Source organism: Sapajus apella, unplaced genomic scaffold, assembly GCF_009761245.1.
Source record: "Sapajus apella isolate SASKATOON/1434 unplaced genomic scaffold, GSC_monkey_1.0 scaffold17, whole genome shotgun sequence".
NCBI classification, from domain to species: domain Eukaryota; kingdom Metazoa; phylum Chordata; class Mammalia; order Primates; family Cebidae; genus Sapajus; species Sapajus apella.
Window position 1 is genome coordinate 31321562 of NW_022436957.1, and position 19721 is coordinate 31341282.

Genomic DNA, 19721 nt, shown 5'->3' on the forward strand with positions numbered 1-19721 from the left:
ACAGTATGGTACTGGTATAAAGGCAGACATGCTGACTAATTAAACAGAATAGAATGTCCAGAAATAAACCTTCATGTATTTGGCCAATTTTGACAAGGGTACCAAAACTACACAATGGCATAAAGATGGTCTCTTCAAAAACTGATTGTGGGAAAACTTAATATCCACACATAAAAGAATGAAGAGGGACCTTTGTATTATACCACATACAAAAATCAACTCAGAAAGGATTAATGACGTAAATGTTAGACTTGAAATGGTAAAACTGCCAGAAGAAAACATTAAGGAAACGCTTCATGAAATTGGAGTTGGCAAGGATTTGTTGGATATGACACCCAAAACACATGCAACAAAATCAAAAATAGACAAATGGGACTACATCAAACTTAAAAACGTCCACCCAGCACAGGAAATAATTAACATACTAAACAGGCAGCCTACAAAATGGGAGAATATATTTATAAACCATTTACCAGATAAAAAGTTAATATAAAGAATATATAAAGAACTCCTACAACCCAATAACATTAAAAAGCAGGATTCAAAAATGATCAAAGGTTCTGCACATTGCACCATACTGGGAGTCCATGTGCCAAGGATGGGGGAAAGAAAAAGAAGGGCCATGTGCAAACGCCATGGCCGCCATCTTGTTTGAGCTCCGGCTTCATGCCCTCCATTTCCCGTGATGCATGCTTCTTCCCTCTCTACGTTGCCTGGGGCCTCTGCATTGCCCTGCTTAGCAGGAGTGCAGGGAGAGTTCCCGCTCCTCCCTGGACTCCTGTGTGGAGGCGTTTTTCAAAATGTCCACAGAAGGTGGATTTTGTGGTACTAGCAGTAGTAATGCCCAATAAAGCCTTCAGTCCTTTCTGGCTTCGAGTCCTGGAAGAAATCCAGAATTTAACAATGAAATATTTACTAGCACAGGAACTTCCATGGCTGGTATTAAGATTTTGAAACTGGATGATGTAAAGATGGTCTGTAGAGAAGCTCCTGTGCTCTTTGCCAAGGCAGCCCAGATTTTTATCACAGAGTTGACTCTTTAAGCCTGGATTCACACAGAGGCTAAAAAGCACTGGACTCTATAGGGAAATGATGTCACCACGGGAATTAGAAAATTAGATCAGTTTGACTTTCTCATTGATATTGTTTTAACAGAAGAACTGAACCCTCCAAAGCATCAGGAGGAAGTGCTCCAGTCTGTAACTCCTGCCAAGTCCATCTAGAATTACTTCAAACTGGCTTAGCAGCCTACCATGGTCCAAGTCTAGGGACGGCAGCAAGGCCAGGAGACCACCAGCTCTATGACCACCATTCAGCTTGGGTAGATCATCATGCAGCCTCTGCGGGGACAGATCATGCCCCGGACAATGCAGGCTGGAGAAGGTCAGCAGGTGCAGATTGTTCAGGCCCAACCACAGGGTCAAGCGTAACAGTCCCAGGGTGACACTGGACAGACTATGCAGGTTATGTAACAGATTATTACTAAAACAGGAGAGATCCAACAGATCCCAGTGCAGCTGAAGTCAGGCCAGGTAGAATATATTTACTTAGTCCAGCCTGTATCAGGTATTCAAGTCATGCAGGAACAGATCTAGATGCTTGCCACAATGCCCAACAGATTACACAAACAGAGGTCCAGTAAGGACAGCGGCGGTTCAACCAAGTCACAGATGTACACAAGCTCTACCAGATCCAGCAAGTCACCATTCCTGTGGACTAGGACCTCACCCAGCCCATGTTCAACAAGTCAGCAAACCAGCTTTCCTACAGTCAGGATGCCCAGGTGACCTACAACTGAGAGTCTGAGCTGGCAAGGCCAAGGACATCCAACACACTTTTTGCCATATAGTCTTGGGTTATGGGCACAGCCTCCCTCCCCAGAGGACCCGGCTGACCTCAACACTTCCTACAGGCTAGGACGCCTGGGGCCTGAGATTCTTCAACAGAAAAATGTCATTCTTTTTGTTTTCTTTTTTCCATTTACCTTCCTCCAAAGAATCAATATGTCAATATGTTGAGCTGTGTGTCCAATGCTATGAAGTGAAAATATTAAATAACATATAGCATTTTGTTGAAGAGCGTGGTTTAAGAAATATTTCCCCCTTTGTTTTTCCTTTTTCCATGCCACATTTTTTTTAGGTGCAAATCTCCCAGGAGTGTCCTGTATTTCCTGACCCTTGGAACAACTGCTGCCCCCAAGATTTACCACCATGTTCTACCCTCAGATTGAGTTAGGTGAACATGTATAGCTTCGTTTTCACCAGTGATGCTTCCCCCTTCCTTTGCTTTCACCCCTAAGCTCTGTGTTTTGGCATCCTAAGGCCACGGAAATATTTCTTGCATTTAAGAGACAAATTCATTCCCCAAGGAGGGTGGGTGAGTTCATTCCTGCACCCTTCTTTTCCAGGGACCCAAGAAGACTAGAACTTCGGGCATTTATTTAAAATAAACCCCCTTCATTTTAAAATGCATTAAAAATTTTGCTAGTCTACCTTGCTGCATGGACTTCAAACTACATAAAATGCAATAAATATCATTTTAGATTAAAATAATGTGCAAAGGACTTGAACAGACATTTTTCCAAAGAAGTTATACAAATAGGCAAAAATCACATGAAAAAGTGTGCAACATCATTAGTGATCAGGAAAATGCAAATCATCATCTCAATGAGATATCATATCATACCTGTTAGGATGGCCACTATCAAAAAAACAGAAAATAACAAGTTTTGGTGAGGATGTGGAGTAATAGAAATCATTGCACGTTGTTGGTGGAATTGTAAAATGGTACAGCACTATGGAAAACAGTATTATGTTTCCTCAAAACTTTGAAAATAGAAGCACAACTACATAGGATCCAGGAATCTTACTTATGGGTATTTATCCAAAAGAATTAAAAATTGAATCTTGAAGACATATTTGTATGTCCATGTTCACTGCAGCAATATTCACAATAGCCAAGATGTGGAAGCAACCCAAATGATCATGGATATAGGAATAGATAACAAAATGTGGTACATATACAAAGAGCATTAAAAGAGAAGGAAATGCCAGCACTTTGGGAGGCTGAGGCAGGTAGATCACCTGAGGTCAGGAGTTCAAGACCAGCCTGGCCAACATGGTGAAACCCCATCTCTACTAGAAAATACAAAAATTAGTGGGGCATTATGGTGGGTGCCAGTAATCCCTGCTACTCAGGAGGCTGAGACAGGGATAATTGCTTGAACCTGGGAAGTGGAGGTTGCAGTGAGCCAAGATCATGCCACTGCACTCCAGCCTGGGCGACAGAGCGAGACTCCATCTCAAAAAAAAAAAAAAAAAGAGAGAGAGAGAAGGAAATCCTGACACAGCAACATGGATCAACCTTGAGGACATTATGCTAAGTGAAATAAGTCAATCACAAACACATATACTGGATGATTCTGCTTATATAAGACATCTAAAACAAACTTACAGTAACAGAAAATTGAATTATGGTTGTCAGAGTACGGGGAAGGGAAAATGGGCAGTTTTATCAATGGGAAATAGACTTTTAGTCATGCAAGACGAAAAAGTTCTAGATATCTGCTGTACAACATTGTGCCTGTAGTTAAAAATATTGTACTTGTCAACCTAAAAATTGTTTAGAGGGTATATTTATAGTGTCTTTTTTACCGCACACAAAGAAAACTGGGTTGATTAGTGTGGAGGACACCGAACTATACCTCTCAGAAATTCCTTCATGATAGGACTTGCTGCCCAGCTATGTGGAGTTCTTTTAGCTGACTGTCTTCTCACGTCCGCTCCCATAGAGTCTGTCTCAGCTGCACAGTGTCTCCTGGTTAAACACCAGCTGGCAACCCATGTCCGCTGACTGATGGGGGCTGAGAGACCCAGACATTTTATCCTGGTTGCAGAGAATCTGAAAGATAATACCAGCTCCTACTTGATTTGGCCAATGATTCGTGGAAGCTGCATAGGTATTCTACTTCCTTTGTCCAAATAGGCTTCCTCCCATTTTCTTAAGCAGAACTTGATCTCTGTCTGCTTCCTGCAAAACCAGTTGCTGAAAATTCTTCATTGAATGTCACACTTTTGGCAACCCTGATGATTGTTGCAATACAATGTTTCCTGATAGTTGAAATAAATCTTCAATGAGGATCTCAAATTCTTTCCCTCTGTCTATCCATCCATCTGTCATCCTATGTATGCAGTCAAAACTTCCAAGTATCTTGTATGTGCTATGCGCTGGCTTCTGTCTTTTAAAAGCTTTTAATCAAACAGAAGAAATAAAACATTTATGTGCAAGATGACTATGAAAGGAGGAGGGCAGAAATAGACAAGTAAATAAACTCTATCAGACTGATACAGTATAAAAACACAGAATTATGGTAGTGGAATTAAGAAGGAAAATGGAAGGATGGGGGAAAAGGAGTGATTTTTGGTGAAAAAAATAAGAGGAGGTGGTGACTGATGGCAACGTGAGACATCTAAAATCCTTTGAAAGGAAAAAAAACTGAAAAGCATCATATAGGTGCATATAGTCATTCATAGATCAATCACTGCAGCTTGCTCTAAACATCTTAAAAGTTTAGCCATTAAAAAAACGAACTTTAAACTTTGTTAAGGAAACTCATGTTGTAGTTATAACTATCATGTGGTTTCAAAAATCCCAGGTCTTTCTTGTTGGTTTGTTTACTGTGATCAATGAAGTAGTTCTTATATTTTATTTGTTAATTAAATAACCTATATCCCACTGATATCCCACATATAACATTCTAATGATTACTCAAACTACAAACTTCCTTAACCAATTTATTGAAATCGCTATGCACATTGATTCTATTTTAAATTTTTTGGATATCTCTCTTTCTCCTTCCTTTACTCTGTAGTTCTCTTGTTAACTGCTAACTGCAACAGTTAAAATTCAAGGTTTAATATGGGTTTATTTTTAAGAGTTTACTTTTCCAACTTCCAAGTCCAGCAGCAAATCTTGGCTCCATGACCTTAATAATATTTCCTCTATAGCAGTGAGAGTAAGTATCCAACTGAATTTTGTAGCCATCAATGTTTGTAGATATCTAAATCTGATCTTTTCCAGTGCCTTAGTAGACATAATGCTTTCCTGTTACTATACTTTATCCTGTATTCAGCTGAGGAGCAGTGGTTTTATACTTTTTGAATACTGAAAATGCTTTAACGTAAAGCTGCTAGATCCTCTGCATGAGAGTACTTAACATTTTACTCTGTTGTTGTTTTGAGAAAACATGTGACCAAAAGCTACTCTAAATTCAACAACACTTTAAAGGAAATTTTTATTGTATTAACTATTAGGGCATGCACTGAAATCCATAAGATCATGTTTAAAAACATCTTAAGGAAATTGTTTGTCAGGCTTAATAAAAACGTTTGTTGTGCATGAAGACTAGTGGAACGTGTCAACTGCTTTTTATGATTTTTGCTACCTCTCAGGTGTCCCCAGTCCAGAAATTGGAAATGATTTTCAAAGATGATAGAGACTTATTTATTAATGATAATGAGCAGAGATGTTTTGGGTAGATTTCATTGAGCCCTTATCGGAAAAGAACAAAGCAATTAAATATAAATAAAGTTTGTCTATTTCCCTATCACTGCATTTATATCCAGTGGGAATATTCTGAAAAAGATCATTTAGTTTTGGAAAATTAGTGTGATAAGGCAGCCTTATACCATACTTGGTACATTGTAGTTCCCAGATAATTTTATTTTTTACTTTCCTTCTGTGACACTTCTATGTGGTCAAGTGTCCCTGGGTAATCACATCTTCTGCAACCATATCCCCTCTGAAAGTGATGCAAGATGATTGCCTAGCTTCCTAAGCTTCTGGGGTCATTTTATTACAGCCCAGTTGATCTAATAACTGTATTCTTGCTTAGGCATTAATATCTAATTTTCAAGCTAAAAATTTATAAACAACAACTTTCTTCTTTAGCATTGTTCTAATCAATGGGAATACCCATTTCATGGTGTAGTTTCAAGCATTTGACTAGATGGTTAGAGAAAATATTTTAATAAGGGATTCTATAAGATGGAGTTCTATTATGATACAAAGAGTATGACCTCTTTAAATAACTTATAAAGACAACTTTGGTCTTAGTCTGTGTTACTACGTGTTTGTAAAACTGCCTTCATTTAGGACCGTTTGATTCCAGATATTCCAAGCATAACTGTGACTTCTTTTGGTTTAATTCATTTCAAAAACCATAAAATCTTCTTAGATATAAAATGAAAATAACCTACAAATATTATCTAGCCTATTATTTAGATAGGTCATGACTGCCTTAAGGTGCATTAGAAAATTTGAATGAATGGCTTAATAAAAACGTGCCTGCTGTGTTCATATGAGTTTATGTCATCATGGTGAAAGTTTTAGCTTTTTGTTACCGGTAGGTTGCAGATACTGATTCACATAATATATTTAATGCTTTTGTTCCTGCTCAAGATCCTTTAGTGTTCACCATTAAATATGTAAGGATGAAAACAGAAGAAAAGCTATTTTTTCATATAGGCTTACAAATGATTTTTAGACTCAACCTTCTTAAGTATTTTAAGGCTGATCACATTACCAGAGCAAGCTACCATACATTACATTTCTATTCTTTGGACATTAAGACAGTGCAATTCAGTACTTTGTTAAAGTAATCTTGTGTATCTTTCTGAATACTTAAACAATAAATTTTGCCTGTGTATATTTTTGTTATCATAGTTATTTACATATATAAAGATACAAAGTTTAAAAATTTAGGGTATACATATGTGCATATATGTATATACACACATATACACATATGGGATCTTGCTGAAACAAATATATTTAGGGATTGGTAATTTCTCCTTTTTGTCACAATTCATTTTTGTTTGTTTCTTTGTTTTTTGAGATGGAGTTTCGATCTTGTCACACAGGCTGGAGTACAATGGCGCAATCTCGGCTCACTGCTAACTCTGCCTCCTGGTTCAAGCGATTCTTTTGCCTCAGCCTCCTGAGTAGCTGGGATTACAGGCACGTGCCACCATGCCCAGCTAATTTTTGCATTTTTAGTAGAGACAGAGTTTCACCATGTTGGCCAGGCTGGTCTCGAACTCCTGACCTCAGGTGATCCAACTGCCTCAGCCTCCCAAAGTGCTGGGATTACAGGAGTAAGCTTCTATGCCCAGCCTCACAATTTATTTTTGGGAACCACATTGTATTAGTCTGTTTTCACACTGCTATAAAGAAATACGTAAGACTGGGTAGTTTATAAAGGAAAGAGGTTTAATTGACCGACAGTTCTGCATGCCTATAGAGGCCTCAGGAAGCTTACAATCATGAGGAAGATGAAGGGGAAGCAAGCTTGGACCTTCTCACATAGCGACAGGGGGAAAGGGAAGAACAAAGTGGGGGAGCCCCTTATATAACCATCAGATCTCAAGAGAACTCACTCTCTGTCATGAGACCAGTGTAGGTGAAACTGCCCCATGATCCAACCGCCTCCCACCAGCCTTTCCCTTGACATGTGAGGATTAAAATTTGAGATGAGCTTTGGGTGGGAACACAAAGCCAAACCGCACCATACACTTTGAATTGTGTTAACAACAGCTTATAGTATATTCCTTTAGGGACATTCTCTTGGAAAGAAAATTTATATTGATACATATTAATCAAAGGTAATGGCCTAAAATACTGAAAGTGGGTCCTAGGAGAGATTTTCAGATTTTTCAAATTTTTTATGGAATTTCCATTCTGTTTATTTTACCAAATTACTGGGTATCCAGCAAGTGAAATGATTCATGTGAAAACAACATATAAATTTAAGCTATTGCTAAATGAAAGTGTTTCTGCATATTTGACGAATATCTGTGGTTCTCTTATATGATCTAAAGAAGAATTCTCTGCTGTGCTGCAAATCGATGGAAGACATTCATATTTGCAACATACTGGAATGGATTTAAGGAAATTTAGATTATATAAGAAAATCTATTTTAGAGCATTAAATTAATGTATAATTGCTAGAACTGTTAAATTTATAAATAACAGAGACTTTATGGCCTGCAGATAGCACATATTTTTTATTATAATGCCTAGAAAAGTTAGCCATAACTCTGCTTCTTTTTTTTCCCATCTACAAAAAGATTATTGAAAGATATGTAAGTAAAAGTAACATTATTGTCAGAAATATTTTTAGTCTGCTTTGAATGTTGAAAATGAATGAATAAATCAAAACTCTGGAACTTTATTCCTGATTAACCAAATTACTTGTGACAGAGCCATTTTTATGTCTTATGACACCATGGATAAACGCTACGATTATAAATATACATTGTGGCACTAGAATTAAAATGCACTTATTCCATCAATTGTCCTAACTAACATAAATATACTATCTATAGTAAATATTACATATTTGAATAAACATTAGCAGTTTTGTATGTAAGAAAGTTTACAGGTAAATATTTTTGCTCACAGTTATTAAATTGAGAAATATTTTAAATATTCAGATGTGAATAATGTAAACTTCTTTACAAAACTTATTGAAGAAACTTCGTTTTCTAGAATAACTTTCCCTGAAGCAAGCACAATCATTCAAAATTATTTCACTGATTTTATGTTTTTACTGAAATATAGGTGGATGGTAACAAGCACTTCTTTTGGATGGTGATAGTGCTGGTAGTGGAGTACACAGTAGAAAACATTTTCAAAGAGGTGATGTAACATCTTTTCATTTTCCTATTTCGAAGCGTATTTAGTACAATAAAAAGCACTGTGGCACTTCACTCCAAAGCAGTGTTAGCATCGAACTCTTTGTTAACCATGCACAGCCACTGCCACTTTTGCTGACATAATTTTAGGTTTAGTTGTCTCATGAAGAAAGTATAGACACACAATTAAGACTAGAGAGATCTGCTCTTAGAATCCATAAGCTAGCACTCTGCTTTCTCCTCTTGTTTTAACCTTGTTCCTATGAATTAAAGTACATTCAATCAGATTCCTTTTCTAACACCACATCTGTCTTTCAAGAATACATTAAGAACCTTATGAACCTTAGTTAAGAACAGAAAGAAAGAAATAATATTACAATCCTACAGTACACAAGATATTGTCTATAGGCCTTCAAAGTACTTCAGATGCTATTGGAAAGCAATAAAATGATGTAATTAAAAAGCTCTTTATCACAAATATTTAATATGAAGCTGCAAAATTTCAACCCTAAGATAATTTGGAAAAAACAAGTTTAAAAGTAGCTTATTTCACTAATGAGGAGCAAAGACTTCAAGATGTGAGATTAGAGTGTCATTATTCCCCAGCTAATTACTGGGGAGATGAATGGTGAGACTCTATACACCTTCTATAATGTGTTACAGATACTTGTTAGGCATTCAACTTCAAAATGTTGATGCTTAACACCATCATTTGCATTTTGTTGGTTATTCTCTACTATGAATTAAAAAATTCTTCACTGATGTACATTTGTGTTTGGGGCTTTTAAAAGATAATTTTGTTTGCTTTCCCTTTTTATTCATGACAGTGACCCGTTTTCTATAATCCAGCAGTGAGAAGTGGAAAGTAGAATTAAAACAGTAATGCATGCCTGGGACTGGGAAAAGAAATATGGTGCTTGTGTGTGCATACAAGTCTGTGTGTGTATGCATTATACTGAAGGAGACAAATGGTTAGTCTGAATCACATAAAACTGCCATTTGTGTAGTTAGTGATGTTATGTAGTTCAGCTCAGTATTTTGAGCTTCTTTTGATGCCCGCAGCCTTTGTACTGATACAGTTAGTTCCACTGAAGCTTCAGGCATATTCCATCATTACACTTATAACATGCAGAAACATCTCTTTTTATAAGAGAAAATTAAAGCAAGCATGAAACATCATGAGGATTTCAAATTTCATCATTATCAGGAAGCTTTTGAGTCTACTTTGATCTCTTGAAAATAAATACATATCCCAAAAACTCTGATACTTCATTCTAGTAAAAAAAAGATATTAACTGTTATGCCATCACAAGAGATTGAGATATGCTTGAGTATGGCAACATCAAAAAATATTTATCTAGGATCAACCTAATAAACTCTTTGAAAGAAAATATTGCATCTCTATATGGCAGTTTTAGTTAAAATTTATACAAACATTAGAATTATATGTTAAGTCAGTCAAATTTGCATAAATACAAAATCATTTTCATAATAGAAATTTAAAATTATTTACTAATTTATGTAGCTCTTAAATTTGATTCAGTTTCAGAAGCTGTTTTAATGAAGCAATCTGAAACAGATCTGAATTATCACTCCTTAATTACTTCTTTAATTATTTATATAACAAAAACAAAATCATCTAAGGCATAAGAATTCTAAAGACAATGTCCCATAATCCTAGCTTTCTGTGTTTAAGATTGAAAACACCCATGCTATGAAAATAAAGGTATTACAAATGTACATTTTTAGAATTGTGATATTAGAACTATTATCCCAGCTGTGAATCAATAACATTTATTGTGTACTGATCTTTATCAGAGACTAAGAGATTCCTGTCCTAGAACCCTTAGCAGAAGTAAGCTAAATGATTTTGTTTGATGAACTAATTCTAAAAAAAGGACAAATAAATAATTAATAAAAATATTTGAAAATTAAGTTATACAAAAGGATAATCATAGTAAAAGTGTTAACATAAGAATAATTGATTTTCATTGAATTAGGTCAATTATCTTCATAATCCTTAGTTTCATGTAGTTAGAAAAGACTGCTATTTTTACACAACCTCTTGAATCAATGTAGAACAATTGATTTCCTATAGTTCTAAACCAGAGGACTGATGCATAGCCTGAAGTTTTTAGAAAATGGTGATAAGTTCTGAGTGTGATACTTGAAAACAGATATACCTATCCTGTACATTTATATTTATAGAAAATAAAACAAATGTATGCATTTACTTCCTCGTGATGCTATAAGAGGTATCTGTTTTATTTTTCATCTGCTAATAATGTTGTCCTATGCCATGCTTTTCAATTTTGGGACCTGGCTCAGTCGATTTTAGCCCTGAAAACTGACAATTTAGCTGCGTAGAGTCCTTCCAGAATACTTTACATACCCTATAAACCCCAAATACCTGAGACAGGTCTCAAAAATTTAAAAAGGGGTTTTTTTTTTTTTTTTTTTTTTGGCCAAGGTTTAGGTCGTGCCCATGACACAGCCTCATGAGGTCCTCATGAAATGTGGCCAAGGTAGTCGGGGTACAACTTGCTTCTATACATTTTAGGGAGACATAATATATAAGTCAATACATGTAAGATTTACAATGGCTCCAAGGGCCGGACAACTTGGAAGGGGGTAGATCTTCCAGGACATAGACAGATTTAAAAATTTTCTGATTGGCAGTTAGTTGGAAGAGTTATTATTAATAGAAAGGAATGTCTGGGTAAGATAAGGAATTGTGGAAACCAAGGACTTATCATGCAGATTAAGCCTCCAGGTAACAAGCTTCTGGGAGAATAGATTGTAAATGTTTCTTATCACACTTAAAGTCTCTGTTGATGTGAATGCTGGAGGGGTATAATGAGGCATGTTCAACGCCCTCTTCCATCATAGCCTGAATTAGATTTTCAGGTTAATTCCCCAAAAGGCCTTGTCCAAGAGGAGGATCCATTCCGATGGTTGGGGAGGACTTCAAATCTCATTTCTGGTTTGTATTCTACCCCTTCTGGCCAAGATTTGCCAAGTGCAACATTGATGGCCACCAAATTTTTACTCAGTCCTATAACATTGCCTGGATGGCATGATTGTCTGCCCCGGGTCCATCTGGTCTCCTGGTAAGACTCCGTATGGCCCAGGAACTTAGAGTATTAATATCTCTTGAAAATAAATAAAAGTAAAGACTTATAGCCAATTGAATGCTTTAGGCCAAATAGGAATGGACATGGACATGCACTGAATTTTTTTTGAGTAAAAAGTCAGTGAACAAAAAACCAAAAGACAAGGATACAAAACTGACTTATCTTTAATTTCTATGCTTCGAGCTACTGTGATATTTGTTTAATTATAGACTTATAGCAATGAAGTGTATAAAACATAAGCTTTGTTCTGAAAATTTTAATTTTATTATTTATTTATAAAATCTATTTATAAATTTATACATTTTAATTATACATATATATGTATATATTTGCATGACTCATAACAGGGAGTATTATACCGAGGCTTTGTCATGGGGTTTCTTTATCCTCTAAGTAATTATTTTTTTAATTCTACAGGAAGCAGGAAATTCTTTATGGTTGGGATGGATGAAAAGGTGCCACATAAAAGCTCAGAAAGCAAAGTCTCTTGTTTTATCATCTGTTTAAGCATCTGTATACCCATTCTTGATTTGGAGGGTCTGACCTTAACCTAATTCTATACCTCAAAACCAGCCCTTAGAATCTCATGCACCCACCTCTTCCACAACAGTCCCTGGGTCTAGTGGGAGGGTTCTTGTATAATCTTAACAGCAGGAAATTTGCAGTAAACAAAACAAAAACAAAAGCAAAAACAGATCAGGCCCAGTGGAATGCCAAATAAAGCAGATTTGCATCTCTGGACTTCAGAATACCATTATTTTGGCTTCCTTAGAAGTAAAACAAGGAGAGATAAATAACATTAATATTTTGACAATCCAAAGAGTATTTGTGTGCCAGAACAGAAAAAGAAACCTATTCCATTCGGCACCAACTAAAAATAGGACGAATAATCTGGTACTCTCTAGAGCAGGATTTCCACACTCTTGTGCCACACACCGGTGCATGTTTGTGTCCTGTTTGGAATTGGGCTGCACATCAGGAAGTGAGTGGGAGGTGAGAAAGCATTACCAACTGAGCTCCACCTCAGATCAGTGGTGATATTAGATTCTCATAGGAGCATGCAAACCCTACTGTGAACTGCACAGGCAAGGGATCTAAATTATACTCTCCTTATGAGAATCTAATTAATGCCTGATGATCTGAGGTAGAACAGATTTATCTTAAAACCATGCCCCCTATCCATGGAAAAACTGTCTTCCATGAAACTGGTCCCTGGTGCCAAAAAGTTTGGGGACCACTGCTCTGGAGGATTATTTTAGCCTTAAGTTGGCTTTGCTGGAACTTCACCTTAAAATATGTTATCATGGTCAAAGCCTTAATAAAATAACCAGTGTCTCCAAATGTCCTGTTTTAAAACAAAAGACTCTTACTAAACTTATGCAAATAACTGTATTATCATAAGATCAGAATACTCATGAACACTTTCTGAGTTTTGGAGAACACAGACAGAAAAATAAATCTGCTCACAAAAGCATATTAAACTTCACCCAATTGCTCTATATTATAAATAACTCAAAAGAAAAAGATTTGCTTGACTCTTCTTTAATCAGAGCAGTGGCTTTCAAACAGGATGTTGTTTGTTCACCTTGGAACTACTGTCTACAAGCCGAACAGCTACGGTTAGCTGAGAGTTGTCTATCAGACACTGTAGAATCTAGCAGCTCCTCATATTGTTAGAATCAGGGGAAAAAAAGAGGCTCCCTGCTTATGACTATTCTCCTTGCATTCCCTAGGTAGCAAGATCCTATACCCAAAGGATTTGGGTCTCAGCAAGGGGTTGGGCTAAGGGACTCAGGCCCTTTGCTTAATGTTTATCTTATTTGCCTCAACATTGTCCCAGGCAATGTCAGCTTTCTCATTATAAACTTTGCCTATTTATTTATTTTTAAATTTTCAATCTGGGGCAACTAGTGAATGACTATCCAAAAATTTCAATCGCCTTTCTGGGGCAAATCCATTGACTCCCTTTTTCCTTTCCCTTTTCTTTTTCAATTTCCCTATTATTTTATTAAGCATCTAGAAGACCCATAAGGGACAGCAAATTTGATAAGACTTCTCAAACAGTCATATGAGTCTACAAGAGTAATGTTTCCTAGGGTGCCCATGTTAAAGGAACCATGTTAACCCCCAAATTTAGCATGACCTGGGAAGTAGATATGTTAGTTGACAGAACATCCTAGTCATCATAAAGCCAGTCTCAACATGGCATGCTGCTTTATCTGGGGTGCTCCTCTTGGCATTTTATAGACAAAGTTGGACAGTCTCCTTCTCAGCATAAACAAATCTTACAGTGACATTTATCTGGCCCACTAGGTTGGTTGCAGGAATAACCTTGTGTGCATTTGGATCACATATACTATCAGTGATTATTTAACAATGAGCTGTGGGGTCCTACATCAACCCAAACAAGCTCTTTCATTTTACAGCATTTATAATTAAGGATTTTGTCCTTACAGCAACTATTTTAAAAATTCCTTATGGGAAAGGTTTCTCAAGAAGCTAATGATACCAATCAACAAAATGGAACAATTCCTTTGCATGATATCCTCTGGTTTTTAATAGTTATTTGGCTTTGCCCTTTCCCCACATTGACCATCTTCTTGGTAACCACCGGCCTCAGAGGTAACTTTTGTTGCCCTGGCTTAATGTTTCTTTTAATCCATTTGGTTTTTTCTGTGTAACTTTTCTTTTATTTTAAAGCAATTCTTAAATGGTTTAACTAGAAAAAAATTACGTTTTCTTTTACAAAAAACACATGCTTGTGTTTTATGAACTTCACCAAAAACACTTTTTACACTCCTACTATTTTAACTCTGAGTGACTCAAATTCCCAGTGAGGGGGAAAAAAAACTCAGATTACTTAATTTCATATAACATGACTTTAACATTTTAAACTGCTGGAGATACTTTTGAGATTAAATTCACCAAATTAATCTTACCAAACATTACCAAAGTCATGTGAATTAAAAGGCATCTAAGCTAGCTTCCACCAGTCTGATAAACACTCACTTATTGAAGTCAATTGACTAGTGCTCTTTTATGTAATTTGGTAGTGAAATATTACTTCTACATGACACATACAAACATATAGATACAACAAAAATGCAGAATAAAAAAGGCAGGTCCAAAAGATATTTCATTTGTCTGTTTAAAAATTCTGTCTCACATTAGACTATTAATTTTTAAAAGTTACAGAAGACAACAAAATTTAAAGGAAGGAGTTACCATCTCAGGCCTACTCAGAAGAGAGAAGGAGCTGAAGTAGCAGGGTACAGCTTCGAATAATTTCATAAAGAAATGGATTGTAGATTTTAAAAATTAAAAACTTCTTACATTAAGAATAACAATATTTTTAATAAAATCATGTTTTAACCAATTCTTTAGTTTTCTATGAGTGTATTTTTAATATCAAAGATCAATTTTTAGAAAAACTATTATGATTTTCTCTAACTATAGCCAATTAATCGCATAACATTTTAATAAATTTCTCTTTTACTAACCTTACTATGAGTTAGACCATTGAGGACATGCTTAGACTTTCTGGTTTGTCCTAAAAATTTTTGTCTTGAACAACTCAGTCATTTTATTTTAGAATTAAAAATTGAAATATAAGGTACTTCCTTATACAAAAATTTCTTTTAAGCTTTCTTACCAAAAAATACCTCTTTATTTCAATAAGTTTCTATACATCTTTCATATTTTCTGGTTCCTTTTACCTTGTTTTATACATAACTTTTAAATAAGCTTTGAATTACACAAAAATGATGTACTTTTTAATAAAAACACATTTTTTAGAAAGAATGTTTTTCTAAAACATGATTTTTTAACATTGGAAAATACCCAAATGTTTAATGAAATAGCTATTATTTATTATAACTTTAGATTCTAAATTGTGACAACTTTCTATATAAGCATTTATTGCATTACATTTACCTATTTTCTTTTAATAGTTTACCTAGATTATTTATAAAAACTGTGATAGTCATCATTTAAAGTTATTTCCCTGTTAACCATTTTAACGGCCTGTGAATTTCAGGGGTCGACCTAAATAAGAAACTTGAGATTAAACATGATTATTTTACCTATAATTCATGACTTAGCTGTTTTCATTAAACCAAAAATATTAACATCTTATTTATCAAGAATCACGACAGCAAATATTATTTTGTTTTGGGATGGGCTTATGGTTTTATGACCTTGATGCCAAATTTGAAAGCTTATAGTATTTGGCAAGGATAAGTGTGAAGTCTCTTGAACAATGAATGCAAACAAAAATGTATGCTGATGATAATTCTTAAGGCATTGCTGATAGTACTTTACCAGTAATATTAGAGCAAGCTTATTTATTAAAGATTTTCCTTAAGTCATGTGAAATAGAAAAGCATTTAGTCTTATTTAATTCGTAAATACTCTTTAACCCAATTTGGTACCTTGTAACCCAAAACACATAACAAAACACATGTATGTACACATAAACACACACATACACACTCATACAAAGATCCTGTAACTTTTATTTCAGAACTCTGGCTATGAGATATTCATACAAACTCACTGGTTTGCAAAAACCATAACAAGAAGAAATGGTTTTGACGCAAGAGAATAGGGAATAAGGGTAACCAAGGATTAAGGCAGAAGCAAAAGAACAGTAGGTACAGCCAGTTCATATAAGCAAAAAAGCAGCAGGTGCAGACAGTTCCAGGCAAGATTAGGCAGTATCCAGGCCACATCCTCACTCCTGTGATAACAAGACATATGTTTCCACTTCAGCCTCTAAATGGTCACAGGCCAGTCCTTCATAGGATGTAACCAATTAGAGGCCTCTAAAGTTGTGTTATCAAATTCTTTTCAGGTGGGGGTGGGGGCCTCTTGAGCACCTTGCTCTAACCTACTCCCACTCTGTGGAAGGTACTTTGGCTTAAATAGATCTGTGCTTTTGTTACTTTGTCTTTCATTGCTTTGTTCTTTTGTTGCTTCTTTGTGTTTGTTTCAATTCTTTGTTTAACACACCAAGAACCCAAGACCTTCCATCTGGTAACGGTGGCAAACAGAGCATTTTATCTCAGTAGAAAAGTAACAGCAGACTTAAAGCAAGCAGAAAAGAAAACAGAGAGAGAACTTAGAAACTTCAGAGTTGCAGGTCGACCTTTGGGCTCTTAATTTTCCTTGATGTGATTTGCCCATCAGTTTAAAATGTGAACTAGAACAGACCTAATGTGTAACCAGCTGGAGTATTAAAAACTCTGCATGTCCTTCCATTTACACAATAATGTGCAAGTAGAGGCACCATAAAACCAAATAGGGGGTTCATTCTCCTTGTCTTTCCTCCTCCTTAGAATATTTGTTTCCCACATTTTTTCTTAAAAGGAGAAACTGAGCTGTGACCTAGGGTTTAGTGTGGTGGATCAAGATGCACTGATTGTGGGCTAGACTATCAGTGTGTCACCACTGAGTTGTTCTGCCCTCTTACATGCCTCCATTTTTCTGCCTGGAAATCCAGCATCTCTGAGAAGGCTCAAAAACGAGAGTGACCAGTTCCTATATTCATTTCCTGGATGAGCTCTTTTAAACTAATTTTGTTGGGAGTTCCCTGTAGGGCTGCTGAATATCATAAGGAGGTCAATCCCCCAGACACTCCCACGTGGCCCCCAGTCACCCAGGGGCACCTTTTGTCTGGGAGGATCAAAATGTCCTTTCTCTTCAGACTTGAGGAAACTCAGTCTCTCATTTATCTGTGAAAATGACATTACAGTTTCTCATGCCCATGTGCCGATGAGCCGATTGGGATTAATTTTGGGAGGAAAGGCAATGGAGAACGCTCTTTAGAATGTATCTCTGAACTAGAATTAGGATCCTAAACAACTTCCTAAAGGAAAAAAAACAAACATCTTAAGGTCACTTCCTGTAAACTGTCCTCAGCCACCCCTAATTTTGTAGCTCTCATCCATCATTTCACATGCCAAGGTCAAATCCTCTAATGGTACAAGGTAATTTCGAGTACCCCCCAGAGCCAAAGAGGTGAGGTAATGCAATACAGGAAAACAGAGCTTTAGTCCTAAAAATAATCTGCCTGTGACTCTTTAAACTCCACAAAGAAAACAGAACACTCCAAAAAGGGGTGAGTGGCATCAATGTTTTGAGTTTTGTGAGGGATTTGAGTCATTGTAAGCCTTCTGTAGATTTTTTATTGGTACCAAAGATGGCAAAGGGAAAAGGACCAATAGGGTGAAATGAAAGTAAAACAAAAAGCAATTTTTTTTTAAGACAGGAAACAAACACAGAAACCAAGCGCATGTTTTTTCTTTTGTTTATTGTTTTGTGTTGTTTATCTTTTTGTTTTTTGTTATTGTAGCTGAGAGAAATTTTAGCTAATTCAGAGGCCTTGTTCCTCATAATTTAAAATTCTCTTTGGATTTGACCAAGTTGGGTTGAGTTGGTCAAATATGATGGGAGAAAGACTGAAACAAACCAAAAAAAAAAAAATCCCAACAACAATATGATCGCTGAGCACTATAATGGTAAGGAGAAATTAAGACCAGCTGGTTGTCAATTTTAACCTTTAGTCATTAAGGAGAACTTTCAAGACAAAAAAAAAATTCAGCTATTTACCTAGGAATGGGACCCCAGCTGAAGACAGCTGTCTACTATTCTAGAAGCAAGAACACACTCAAACTCACCTTCCCTTTTGAAAGCAAGCTAAAACTCCAGAAAGAAGTTACCTGCCTTCCGTTGTCATGCAAGCAGGAAGACTTGCCTTTCTTTTTGGAAGTAAGTAAAACTCCAGAAAAGGAGTTGTGCAGCAATATCAACCTTAGATCTCAACCAAATCTGGGGATATCAGGAATTCTCTAGAGGGAGGGTATCTCCCAGGCCTCAGCAAGTTGTCTTATTGGTTGACAACTTGCTGAGGCCTGGGAGATAGTTAAGATAAAGATAGTCCAAGCTGGTACCAAGCACTCGTAGGTGTGTCAAAAGTCAGGGGCACTTCCACTCAGAATCCCTTCATTGTAAGGCTGGCTGCCTCACAGAGGGTTAAACGGACACATCCATCTCTCTCTGCGCCTGATATCTGTGTCATCACCCGAGCTTGTTATCTGGCCTTGCCGCACGGCTTCCCCGCACCCGCCTCCGCATACCAGACCCAAACCCACATTCAGCACTAAATTATGCATTCAACCCCCAGCCCGCTGTTGATAAACCTTGCAGGAAAATTTTTTAAAAGAAGCTGCATCAGACCCTGCCCTGCAGCAGTCTGCTCTGTATGCCCCCAGAAGGCCCGCTTACCCAAGGTCCCGCCCGCCTACCCATAACCACTAGCTCCAGGCATTTCCTGCTTCTTAATAGCCAATAAAATTGCCTTCACTTTGTTTCCCCAACAGTCAATCAAGGCCCAAGGTCCCACCCACCAACCCATAACCACTAGCTCGAGGCATTTCCTGCTTCTTAATAGCCAATAGGATTGTCTTCACTTTGTTTCCCCAACAGCCAATCAAGACCCACTTACCCAAAGTCCCACCCGCCTACCAATAGCAACTAGTTTCAAGCACTTCCTGCTTCCTGACAGCCAATAAAATTGCCTTTGCTTTGTTTCCCCAATAGCCAATCAATCGCCTTCCCTTTCCATAAAACCCCATGACCTAAACAGCTGGGCGTGACTTCTTTGGCCCCTTCCTGGACCACAGAACCTCGCCCAGGAGCTGAACAAATTGGCTTCTCATTTTCTCATACTTGCCTTAATTTCCTCATTTTACATCAGCAATAAACCTTACATTCATGGTTGCCAATACGTAAACCCCAAATATCTGAGACAGGTCTCAACTTAGGAAGTTTATTTTGCCAAGGTTAAGGGCATGCCCATGACACAGCCTCAGAAAGTCCTGACAACATGTGCCCA

At 36.7% G+C, this 19721-nt stretch overlaps 1 pseudogene; it reads left to right on the forward strand.

The window, feature by feature from the left end:
• The first annotated feature begins 800 nt into the window (after positions 1 to 800).
• LOC116556567 lies at positions 801 to 1798 on the forward strand (annotated as a pseudogene).
• The last annotated feature ends 17923 nt before the right edge of the window (positions 1799 to 19721 follow it).